This window comes from Lissotriton helveticus, chromosome 8 (genome assembly GCF_964261635.1).
Source record: "Lissotriton helveticus chromosome 8, aLisHel1.1, whole genome shotgun sequence".
In the NCBI taxonomy this organism is placed as follows: domain Eukaryota; kingdom Metazoa; phylum Chordata; class Amphibia; order Caudata; family Salamandridae; genus Lissotriton; species Lissotriton helveticus.
Window position 1 is genome coordinate 231642504 of NC_136069.1, and position 12317 is coordinate 231654820.

At 47.8% G+C, this 12317-nt stretch overlaps 1 protein-coding gene across 2 annotated transcripts in view; it reads right to left on the minus strand.

Annotated features, from left to right (window-relative positions):
- Positions 1 to 2420: 2420 nt before the first annotated feature.
- FAM76B (family with sequence similarity 76 member B) overlaps positions 2421 to 12317 on the minus strand; it is a 146538-nt gene continuing 136641 nt past the window's right edge. Inside the window, exon 11 of one of the 2 annotated variants that reach the window (XM_078656981.1) lies at positions 2421 to 6867. The gene's annotated coding sequence lies outside the window, so the exon portion shown is untranslated. The remainder of the gene's footprint in view (positions 6868 to 12317) is intronic. The other variant, XR_013599802.1, reaches the window with a different exon arrangement.

Genomic DNA, 12317 nt, shown 5'->3' on the forward strand with positions numbered 1-12317 from the left:
CAAACAGCCCAGCAAAGTTGTAGATATAGGTTCTCAAAATCGGGTCAAGAAGCAGAAAAGTCGGGCTTGTCAGGTCCTCTTCAAGAAATTGCAATGTTCAGTTATAGCGCCCCCTCCGGCGGATTGGGTTCTTGCAGGTCCTGATGAAAACCGGATGACTTTCTGGACAATAATAAACATGTAGACCACCCAGATGCAGAGGCACAATTGATGCTCTGTTCTATCCCCTTTGTTTTTAATTTGCTAAGGCTGCCTTTAAATAAATATTATTATCGTATCACCCTTAGCCAACTTCAAATTTTTTTCAGGGTCCCCACGACACTGGGAACCTGTCGCTTAGTAAAACCAAAGTGCTCCCTTCTAAAGTGGGGTTGAGCCCACGCGGTGGTTGTGATTATACCCGGTGATGAAGCATTCCAGACTGCATAGTGTGGGTGAGGGCCCTTCTAAACAAGGAATGAATTCCTTGGCATTTTAGGTTAGAAATAGGAGTGTGGAAATCCTATCTGGATTAGCAGGTATCCTCTTTAGTAAAGGTACCAGGGGAAGACGAGGTACCCGCCCCAACACACTCCTCACTTCTCCCTCTATTTTGGACTGGAGTCTAACTAGGAAGGCTAATTTTAAACAAATGCAATTTAATATTATACACAACCACTTTCCTTTCCCAAGTGTTCCTTAACAACACGTGCGGAACAACGAATGCGTCTGAACCATGTATTCTATTTAAAGCGCAAACCGTTACGACGACTCACCTTAAGGGGGCACAGGACTTTAGAATAGTATAATTTACAGTTCAAACTCCAGTCTCTGCAACAGTAGGAAAAGCATTGGACTTTAAAGTCCAACACCGCTTTACCAAACACATGTCGCTGTAACAACTTGAGTTGTAAATGGAATGCATGGTTCAGATGCATTCATATTTTGGCATTTGCTGTTTCCCGCTAGCAAAGGCTACATGGACCAAGTCTGATGAAACTGGGAGTATGTTTATGAGGTCTGTTTCCACCCCCAAAGAAAAAAGAACTAGTAACAGATTCCTAGATCTGGAAATGCAGTCAGTCAGAAGGCAAATAACAATGACATAGAAATCTGTGAGGTGCCAAAACTCTTGCTAATGGTGGTCTGACATGCTAAAATGGGCGTAACTTGAGAACATGATTTTACACCAAGAAATTAAGACAGGGGTATGGCCTGGAATGAGATATTGAACACAACAAAGAATTTATATACTGGACAGTACTTAGCTCTATTAAAGTAACTGAATAAGGAGGGAATACAGTGCTTAATTTGTGCCGGTGTTTGCCAATGTTCAACACCAGCACTTACTTTTTGGCAGCTGCACATATATGACAGCCCACCACATGGCGGTGTTGTCAGTCTATTTTTAAAAATGCTCAGACGCAGTGGGGCTTAATAATGTGACATATCATTAAAAGTAATATCAGTGTGCCCAGCCCAATCATATACCTTGAGGTAACCTAGTATAGTTCAGATTATCATATTTATAGGGGGGTGATGATTAGTAGGTGGCATATTTGGCAGCTTTAGCAGGACCTGTAGGTGGTGGTGGCTGCACTAACCTCTAACCAAGTCCTGGCACGTATTTATTTTTGCAAATTAAGCACTTCACCAAAGAAATTATAAATATAAGTGTGAATCGTCATGCCAGGTCTCGAACCTTTGACCCGCTGATCATTACTTGTTTTTATATCACTATCCATATTAATGCTGTCTCTACCACAGAGTCACAGCAAAAGCGGCTGCCACACACATAAAGCTATAAAATGGAGGTTTTCTTTATAAACCACCAGTTAGAAGCGGGTGGTTTATAAATGTGGTGGTTGGCAACACACAATAAATTCAAGCTTCCATAAATAAGTGGGAAGGGAATAAAGTGCGCGGAAACTGCATTCAGAAGATTGGCATTTTACCACACTCCCCCCCCACCCCCCATTTTTACTTCAAGAAATCTAGATTTTAAAGTTCAAAAGGAACTCTATTGTTGTGCAAGAGTAAGCAGTGTATAAGTAAATATGTGACTCCTATCCGCAATTCATCATCATAATCACTGTGTGTTTTGCACAAAAAAAGATAGGGGTAGTAAGTAATATCGTGCACCCCCACTATGACCTACTTATGACCTCACATATCAAAAGACACACAATTGACACACAATTGATTGACGGAATGCAGAACAAATCAAAACATTCACCCCCAGTCAAGAGATCTGGGTTAAATCCATCATTCTTTTGCTCATCATGCCACCCCAGTTTAGACCTGGCCCTATGCAAATCAGTCTTGACCCTGTGCCTCATGGGAACAGTCCAACTCGAACTGCCAAGCCAGGTCCTCCCTGGACCGGAAACAAGCATATGACATCACTCATGACATGTTCTATGACATCACTGATTACATCATCCAATGAGTGTTCTAGTTTATTTTACAGTTTACATTGTGGTGGGTAACTACCATATTCTTTTTCTACGTCATTTTGAACAGCTTGGGTGTCAGTGTTTACAAAATGCATATTCTCTTAATGCACCATAGCTGTGTAAAGTTACTGAACATATCATAAATGTTTGCAATCAAGAGTAACTATGTGTGCAAGTAACAGTTGACTGTTGCTCCACACAACGTTTTGGTTCTGCAGAAAAAGTTTCCAACAGGAGAAAGATGATAATTTACGCATAACATAGAAGACTGTGTGCACCAGTACTAACCTATGTATGCATGCTTGTTTTGATCAGAGATGGGCTCTCTGTGAAGTTTTCTCCACAGTATGAAGGGTGCAGGTTGTATGATCTTTAGCACCTTCAGATCTTGGTTATTTTGAACAAATAGTCTTTTTTCTGACAATTGTTCCATAGAATGGACACTGTTCTTAGTAGACTCTATGAATACCCTGTGGTGTATTTCTCATGAAAGTTTCACTGTTTGCAAATAGTGTGGTACAGAATGAACTCTCTCCATAAATTAAACACTGTTTACAGTACTCAGTTCTCTACTGATATCAGCTATTTTTTCTTTATGTAGGTGAATGTGTGTGTCAGGGGTTTGATACAGATAAAAGATGTCTGTAGTAGGGCATTTGTTTTGGAATTGGCATTCACTGTTTTGGTTTTCTCAGAATAGTTGTAGACAGGTTGAACACCATTGTCAATGAGGGTTTCCTATATATCTGTGGCTAGTTGTTATAGTGAACTACGCTACTTGTGAAGCCATAGCAATTTATACAGCAATATGCGGGAAAAGGACATTTTGTCATCAATGATGTCATTTGAGATGTCATCAGTGATGTCATAAGTGATGTTGTGGAATATGTCATGGGTGATGTCATATGTGAGGTCATAAGCAATGCATGGCAGGGGCACAAGTTCTAGGTATCGCTGCTAACAATAACTGGTGAATTTCTGTGTTTTATTTTTTTAGTTCAAAACAATAATGTTGACACTGACAAATTCACCTAACTATAATGTTACTTTAGTCTTTGGTTGTTTCAGAGAATTTCTAAGGTGTTGTTTAAACAAAGACAGATCTTCTTATCCCACCTAACTATAACGTTACTTTAACCTTTGTTTTTATCAGTGAATTTCACCTATTTTTTTAAGTAAAGTAATTATTTTAGTGAGTGTATGTATGGTAGAATGACTTGATAATATATGTTGTGTTCCAACATTATTTTAGTAACAAGATATGGTTCACAGTTTGCAAAATCTTTGTAAAATGTGTGTGCACATTAAACAGATAAATATTCAATAGAAAATGGTTTATTCAATCAATCAATTCGTATTTGTAAAGCACTGCTTATCACCCGTGAGGGTATCCAGGCGCTGGGGGTAGCTGTTCCTGCGTCTGGTCAATTGAGCAGCCAGGTTTTGATCCCACTTCTGAACTCCTGCAGGAATGGAGAGGTCGGGAGGTAGTGTGGAAGGCCATTCCAGGTCTAGGTGGCCAGGTGGGAGAAGAAACAGCCGCTGCTCCTGCTTTGGTGGAAGCTGAGCATGTGAGCTGGGGAGAGGTATGTGGAGAAATGCTATCAGATGGGTTGTTGGAAGTTCAGGCTGTGGTCAAGGTAGGCTGGTTCTTCATTGTGCATGTCTTTGTAGGCATAGGTCAGCATTTTGAACTGGCACCTCTTGTGGACAGGTATCCAGTGGAGTGTTCTGAGATTAGGGATGATATGACCCTGGCTGCTGCGTTCTGGATGGTCTGAAGTCTGTTCAGCAGCAGAGAGGTGACCCCAATGTAGCGGGTGTTGCCATAGTCCATGGGGCTAGTGACGGGGGCCTGAGTCACGGTGTGTCTGGTACTGATGGGGAGACACTTGAAGACTTTTCAGAGCATGCCCAGTTATTGTAACTCTGATATCAGAACATTTCGCCAGCAATCTTTTTTTGAAGTGTAATTACTCTTGCAATGATGAGTGTCGGTAGTAGGGTGTGTAGAGGGACTGATCTCTATGCTGAGACCTCTCTCTGTAATGAAGGGTGTGCATAGAAGGGTGTGGATAGGGTTTGGCCTTTCCTTTTAAACCTCTCTCTCAGATGACAGGTGTGCGTGGTAGGATTTAGGGAGGGGGTGGCCTATCTGCTGAGACCTCTCTCTGTAACGATAGGGGTGCATAGTAGGGTGTGGGGAGGGACTGACCTCTCCTTCCAGACCTCTCTCTCTCTCAGATGATGGGTGTGCACAGTAGGGAGTGTGGAAGGACTGGCTTCTCTGCTGTGACTTCTCTCTGCAATGATAGGTGTGCGTATAAGGGTGTAGGGAGGATCTGGGCTCTCCTTTCAGACCTCTCTCTAAGATGACCGTTGTACGTAATAGGGTGTGTGGAGGGATTGGTCACTCTGCTAAGCTCTCCCTTTCTGTAATATTTGTGGGCTAATATGGTGTGGGGATGGGACTGCCCTTTCCTTTTAGACCTCTCTCTGAAATGACAGGTGTGCGTAGTAGGGTGTGTGGAGGGGCTGGCCTCTACAGTACGAAGGGTCCATAGCAGAGTGTATTCAAACATCACCTACTCCTTCCTTCTTTTCACAATTCCACAAGAGTCTTGTGAGATTGTAATATATATAAATAAAAAAGATGTAACCTTGTAATCATCACAGTGATTATCTCATATACACTACCCCTCAAATACAAGGACCACAATTTGCATTCCTACTAATGGAGTGTACTGAGAACTCATCTACTCCTTTTTTACTACTATAAAAGTGGTGCAGCATGCTACATCCTTTGTTTTTCTTCTGCCTCACTGCTTAGTACTGTTACTCTCAACAACAAATGAATGAGTGGTGGACTAGCCAGTACTCAGGGTGTATCATTCTGGAATTACTTGCCCAGGGGCATCCGAGTCACAGTGAAGCACTTTTAATTCAGGAATCTGTTGAAAACTAACTGCTCATAACAAAAAACAAAAGAATCAAAAAATCTAATAATGTCATCTATGTTTCCTGCACCAAGAATCAAAATTCTGGGGAATGCAAACTCTATAAAACATTCATAAAATCATAACAAGAAAGGCCACACACACAGCCAGAGGAGAGAAAGTGGCATGAGTGTGCGTCATCTGATTTACAACAAATATATGGAATTCATTAAATCACTGCAGAGTCAAGAAGTTAACAACATATTTGTAGAGCCAATTAGCCAGGTATCCAAGATATTGAAGAGTTCTATAGTATGTGCCTCCCTCTGCCTCCTCAAGGTGACATACTATTTCTTTGCTGTAGTAATGCACAGTTATATCCTAGAGTAAATCCGATTGGCTGCTGTGTCACAAAACTACTGATATTTCATGAAATAGCACACCTTTCTCCACAGACTGTGGCAAAGTCAGCTGAGATACAGGTAATATCACAAGACATGATCAAGGTCTTACGTGCAGTGAGGTGGTACCTAATAATGGCTTCAGAGTGCCAAATTATACAACCGCACAATAATGTTGAATGATGAATTTGGTCAGTAAATATGGCTAACAATCTCCAATCAATATAAGGTCACGTTAAGCAATTATGTCTTCCTGTATATAGTAGATCACATCAATTAGGAGTTCAAAACTTCAATTTAATTAGTAAAAGTACAATATATGATGAAATAAAACAAAAACTATTTCTCAAATTGGAATACCATTTTTCTTTTTATGTATAAACATGACACTGTGTCCCTTTATATTAATAGTTAATTTCAAATAGACAAACAACATTTCTCAAATAAAAAATGGGAGTATTAAAATACTAGACTGCTCACATGATGACACCATGGTATTCAGAGGTAGTTCAGAAGCAAAATGTGCTCACAACATAAAGGATTTGTATAATCTGGCTTGTACTGTTGGATAGTGTTTCCCTCTAGCCTTCCTCAGCCAGACATTTTCACAATCTTTTTTGCAATTTTTCTGTTTGTTATTGTGTTTTCTTTTTAGGAACGTTTTTTGTTTTTCAAATGTCTATATCTGGGAGAAATTGTTTAACGGCTTGTGGTTTTCACTGCTATTCCAAATCATTCTCTTGTTCCTGCAGTTGTGATTCTAATCTTCATTACAACACCTTCTCCAAGTGATATAAAGTTTACTTGACTCTTGTTGAGAATGTGGTATATCATAAATAACACAAATGGTCTTAGTCTTCTTGAAACCATATCACCTTAAAATTCTATTTGATTGTGACACTCTCCGCATCAAAGTCCATATTTTCATTGAAGAGATGTCCTTTCAAGATTGTGGAATATAGAACTTCTAAATACTGGCTTTGGATTGTGGCCTTGCTTCGTAACACCATCTGTTCTGGAGATCAATGTCTTCTTAGAACATTCCGTCTTATTCCTTCCCACCATAAATCCAATGCGATTGGTACCCATTGAAATCTGAAAGAATATAAGATAAGTGTATTATCAATTATTCTCAATACTATCTTTATTAGAGTATACTTTTTCAATAGGAATAACAAAAACATAGCTAGCGTACTACACCTCACTTAATTTCTGGTTACTAGACCCACTTGTTCTATGACTTTGATGTAAGCATAATAGGCTTGACATTTTATGAAACACACAGGGAAAATTAAAATGTCATGGTTGTAGTACTATCAACTGGTTCAGGTTTAAGTAAGTGCTCAGTGAATCTCGGAAATTATATTCATCTGTCATGTTTCAAAATTCTTAAAATCTTTAGGTTCTTCAAATCAGTATTTAGAGACACCTCCTTCAAAAGACTGTAACCACCAGTATTGATTTGACCACTCAGTCTGACCTTCCTTTTAAATCCTGTGACATTTCTGTGGCACTTAAAGAGTAATGAGCGTTTGGTTATTGATCTGTGGCTTATTATGCAATACAAAAATAGATGGATTTCCTGTGCCAGTTAAAAGCTACATTTCAGCTGATTTTAGTACTTGTCTCCCATCTAGACATCCATGGTTCTTATGTTTTTTTTTTTTTTTTAATAATTTTTATTGCAGTCATGCCTGTACAGGCCCATACATGCGCAAGTAGTTTCATAAAATGAGCAGATATACAATATAAATTGGTGGTCAGTACACAGCCGTTATGCCCACAACCCGGGGGTCGGGCGGCGTTGATATCTCTGCGCTCACATGCCCGACGTCCAGATCAAAGGAGTAATCGGTGTCCTGATCGTGTGCATGACTACTTTTACAGTCCTACTTAACTTATGCGCTTACCCCCAACTCCCACCCCCGCGCAAAAACCTAGAACTCCCCCCCCAACCCACCCTAGTCACCACCACCCATCTAAGGCACTTATAGCGTTCATTCCTGGAGTACCAGTGCCTGTCCTCCTGTGTATCTGATGCTCTCGGGGACTCAGCTAGTCTCTGCCTCCCTTCCTGCCTCGGGGGCCTCTTCCTCCTCATCTGCCTCGTTGTCCCGGAGTGCCTGCACCGTTACTTCCCAAGCGGTCGCCGTATCTGCCGCTGTCCGGCTAGGGGACCTACGCGCAATCTGGTATCTATATGAGCTGTCAGCCGCCGCCCACTTCAAGAATTCCCGCCGCCACCTCCGCGGAGTTGGCCCCAACCTCGCCTTCCAGTTCCTAGTGATCTCCCTCTTAGCCACCATCGAAGGCTTTTTCGATGTCAACCGAAAGGACCAATTCCGTCCCAGCTCCGCTGTCCAACCCGTCCATGAGGCGGACAAGCCTTCTAATGTTGATTGTGGTGTTGCGTGTTGGTATAAAACCATTCTGGTCCTCGTGCACGAGGTCCGTCATGTGTGGCAGGAGCCTCGCTGCCAGTATGGAGCTCAGGATCTTATAGTCTGCGGTGAGCATAGAGAGTGGTCGATAGGACGCTGGGTCACTACTCTCTCTGCCGGGCTTCAGTAGTGGGACCACCAATGCCTCCCGCATTGACTGCGGTAGTTGGCCCGCTGCCTAGGCCTCTTTATAGATGGTCAACAGTCGTGGGGCCAGGATATCTAGATATTTGCCATAGAATTCTATGGGGAGCCCGTCTATTCCCGGCGACTTGTTTCGTGCCATGCGTCGCACCGCCGACCTGATCTCCCCTAACTCAATGTCCGAGCCCAGGTCTTTCGCCTGCTCTGCCTCTAGCCGTCGCAGAGGAAGACCCGTCAAGAAGGGTTCTGCCAGGCCCGGCCGGTCTCCTGGGGTACTTTTATATAGGCCCTCATAATACTCCCGGAAGCCGTCAACTATGCCCAACTGAGTGTGCCGTACTACACCCGACGTATCCCTCAGTTGGAGTATGGGAGTGTACCGTCTAGTGGGGTTCGAAAGCCACGCCAGGAGGGTGCCCGCCTTGTCGCCGTCCACATGGGAGCGCAGCACATACCTCTTGAAGTCAAAGGCTCGAAGCCTCTCCACCTCAACCGCTACCGCCTCCCTAGCCGCGCAGAGTGTCTCCTGGAGTTCAGGGTGTCCGGGCCGCTCCCTTTCCGCTTCTCTCAGCCTAGTATCCGCCTTAGCCAGATCGCCCAGCAATACTCTTCGCACACCTACATAGTCTTTGATGCAGACACCCCTCACCACTACCTTAAAGGCGTTCCATTCCATCGCCCTGGAGGACGCCGTCCCTTCATTTTCCGCGAAATATGAGGCCACCCCCTCCGCCAGGGCCGCCTCGAATATGGGGTCTTCTAAGGTCTCAGGCCGTAGTTTCCAGATCGGGATCCTGGGTTTCCCCGCCACCCAAGCCAGCCGGATCAGGAGTGGATTATGGTCAGAGATCGTTCTCGACAGGTACTCCGATCCCGTGACGCATGGCAGCACCCCCCGGGAGCAGAGTATCGTGTCCAAACGGACATGCAAGTCGTGCAGTCCGGAGAAGAATGAGTAATCCCGGTCAGCCGGGTGTTGCCCTCTCCAGACATCCGTCAGTTCCCAACTCTCTTGCCACTCCCTTCTACCTCTAGATAGCCTGTGTACCGGGGAATCGTGCAGGGGGGGGTGGGACCTATCCTACAAAGGGTCCGTAATGGAGTTGAAGTCACCCCCCATCAGGACCGGACCCGCCAGGGAGTGAGCCAGCGTTCCTGACAGTGTCGCGAGGAAAGCCAGCTGGTCCGAATTCGGGGCATAAACGCTAGCTAAGACCACATCTCTACCTTCCAGCTTCCCCTCCGCCACCACATACCTCCCTTCCTGGTCTACCCATTGGCGCATGAGCTGGAAAGGTGTGCCTGCTCTAATCCAGATTAGGACCCCCCTAGCATATGCCGAGTAGCTGGTATGAAAAACCTGTCCCCGCCACCTTTTCTGCAGCGCTGCCCCCTCCTGCTGTGTAAGATGCGTCTCCTGCAGCATGGCAATGTGCACTCCCCTCCGCACTAAATAGGCATGTACCTTGTGTCTGCGCTGCATAGTGTGTAGGCCCCGCACATTCCAGGTAATACAGTTCAAGTTATTCACATTAGCCATTGTCCCAGCGATCTGATCGACACATTTCCTCCAGTTCCCGCCCTTCAATGGTGGTGATGCCCCCCCTTAACAAAACAAAACATCTCAACAGTCCTACCCGTGGTGTACCCAGGGTCAAAAACTTCAAAAAGGGTAAACAATCCCCAACTGTGGAACCCCCCCCCCTCCCCCAGAATAGGCCCCAATACCAAGATATCAGTCCCCATCCAAACTCCCACACCTGATCGACCCAGGTCGTAACTACACAGCCGTAGCCGTGGGTGCCTTAAGGGCCTACGGAGTGCGGCCTTGTCCAGAGGGGGCTGCGCCGCCTAGCTCCTCGCTCCCTCCCCAATTCCCCATGTCCTCCCTGCTACGAGTGCCCCGGTGTGCCCCGGCGCCCACTATATACTTAGGCATGGGTCCCCCTCCCAGCTACCCAAACATTACCCATAGTCTTCCGCCAGCAGTTCAGACATTCAGGATCTCGTCCGCCGTCTGCGGTGTCACCAGCGGCCCTCCAGTCCGATGAATCTCAGAAAGGTCCGATTCTGAGCCGGAGGCCGATACAAGAGCGTCCGAGTCCATGGCCCCCCCAGAACCGGGGCCCTCCGCCTGACTCAGCTTTCCCACTTCCAGTAGTGCGGCCTGCCGTTCTGCCTCGGTCTGGGAGGCCGTTGGTCCCATCTTCCCCTGCCCTCGTTTCCTCAGCCTCCTCGACCTCCGCGGCCGCTGTGGCGAGCGCCCCCGCTCCTTCTCCCGCTCCTCCCGTGCTCTGGCGCCGTCCGTCCCAGCCTTGTATGTCTCCCACCAGTCCCAGGCCTCTGCTGATGTGTTAAAGAAGCTCGCCTTGTCGTCCACCACCACCCGGAGCCTGGCTGGGAAAAGCAACGAGTAGGCAATCCCCTCATTCCGCAACTCCTTTTTGATTGTAAGGAAGGAGGCCCGCTGCTTCTGTGTCTCGAAGGTGAAATCCGGGAAAAGCGTGACCCTGCTGTTCGCAATCTGGAAGGGGCCAGCCTCCCGAGCTCTCCGCAGGAGCAAGTCCCTATCCTTGTGATGAAGCAACTTGGCTATGATCGGCCTGGGTGGGAGCCCGGGCTTGGGAGGCCCTGAGGGGACTCTATGTGCACGCTCCAGTGTGAAGAAGGAGGAGAGCCCTTCCGGCGCCACCACTGTTTTCATCCATTCCTCCATGTAGGCAACCATGTCCCTCGCTCCCTCCGTCTCTGGTACGCCCACGATCCGCACATTGCTGCGCCGGCTTCTATTTTCCGCGTCCTCCGCCCGCCTTTCCAGGGTGCGTATGCGGTCCAGGGCTTCCGTTAGCTTCCCTTCCATCACCTTGTGAGCCGGCGCCAGGTCCTTGATCACCGTTTCAGCGTCCTTGACCCTGTCTTTCAATTTGTCGTGGTCCGCCCGGAGCAAGCCCAGTCCCGACGCCACTTGCGCAATATCGTTGTGGAGCGCGTCTCGAGTGACCGTTATGGCTTCCAGTATCCGGTCCTGTAAACTCTGCAGGTCCGTCTGCCCGGTGGGGCCCCCCTCCGCCGCATCAGACGGCTCAGCCTCCTCCGCCTTCGTCCTCGGCTTCCCCATTGTGGCTGACTTCGTCCTGCTCGGCCTGCCTGGTTGGCTGAGACCCCCCCTGGGCCCCGGTCTCACGGCCTGTCCCTGTACGCTATGGGGTCGCGCTTTCACAGATGTCGCACCCCAGCAGTGGCGCCTGTCGTGGTTCTCGGCCCCCGGGGGCTGCGGATGTTCGTTCTTTCTTCCCTCGGGCCTCAGCCACGTGGCCGGCTCCTGTGCGCCACGGGATCCCACTGCTCTGTTGCCGCACTCCAGAAGCAGCGCCTGCCGTGCAGTTCGCCCCCTGGGGGACTATGGTATACCGTCTCCCCTCTCCTGGGCTAGCAGCTCAAGTGTGGCGCGCTATCGGGAGTTTGGCGCTGTCGGGGGACCGCTGCTGGCCCGCAGGGCGTCTCCGCTACGTCTCCAACCACCATTCGCTCAGTCGCGGCGGGGGGGCAACGAGAAAAAGGAGGTGGGGGGGCGGGGGGGGCCCCGGGCCGTGCTGCAGTAGTTCCCGTACCTCGTGGCCCACCTCTCAGGGCTGCCCCCGCTCACCCGCCATCAAGTTCAGTGCCCAGGGCTGGGTCGGAGGTCGTCACTCCGCTCTCCAGGCTAATGAAGCCGCCTGGGAGCTCCGCCTGCAGTGACGTACCTGGCGGCCCTGTTTCCTAGCGGTCGCGGTCGCCGCGCACCGCAGCCGAGGGTTAAGGAGCTCCTCCCGCTGCGGGGGGTATCGCCGTTGGGACCGTCTCAGACAGCGGCCGCGCCCCCACCATGTGCTCCGGGTGTGTGGACCGCTGCGCCGCCCTCGGTCAGTCAAGGCTCCGTCGCGGCCGCCATCTTGCACGCCGCCGTCTCTCCCTTCACTC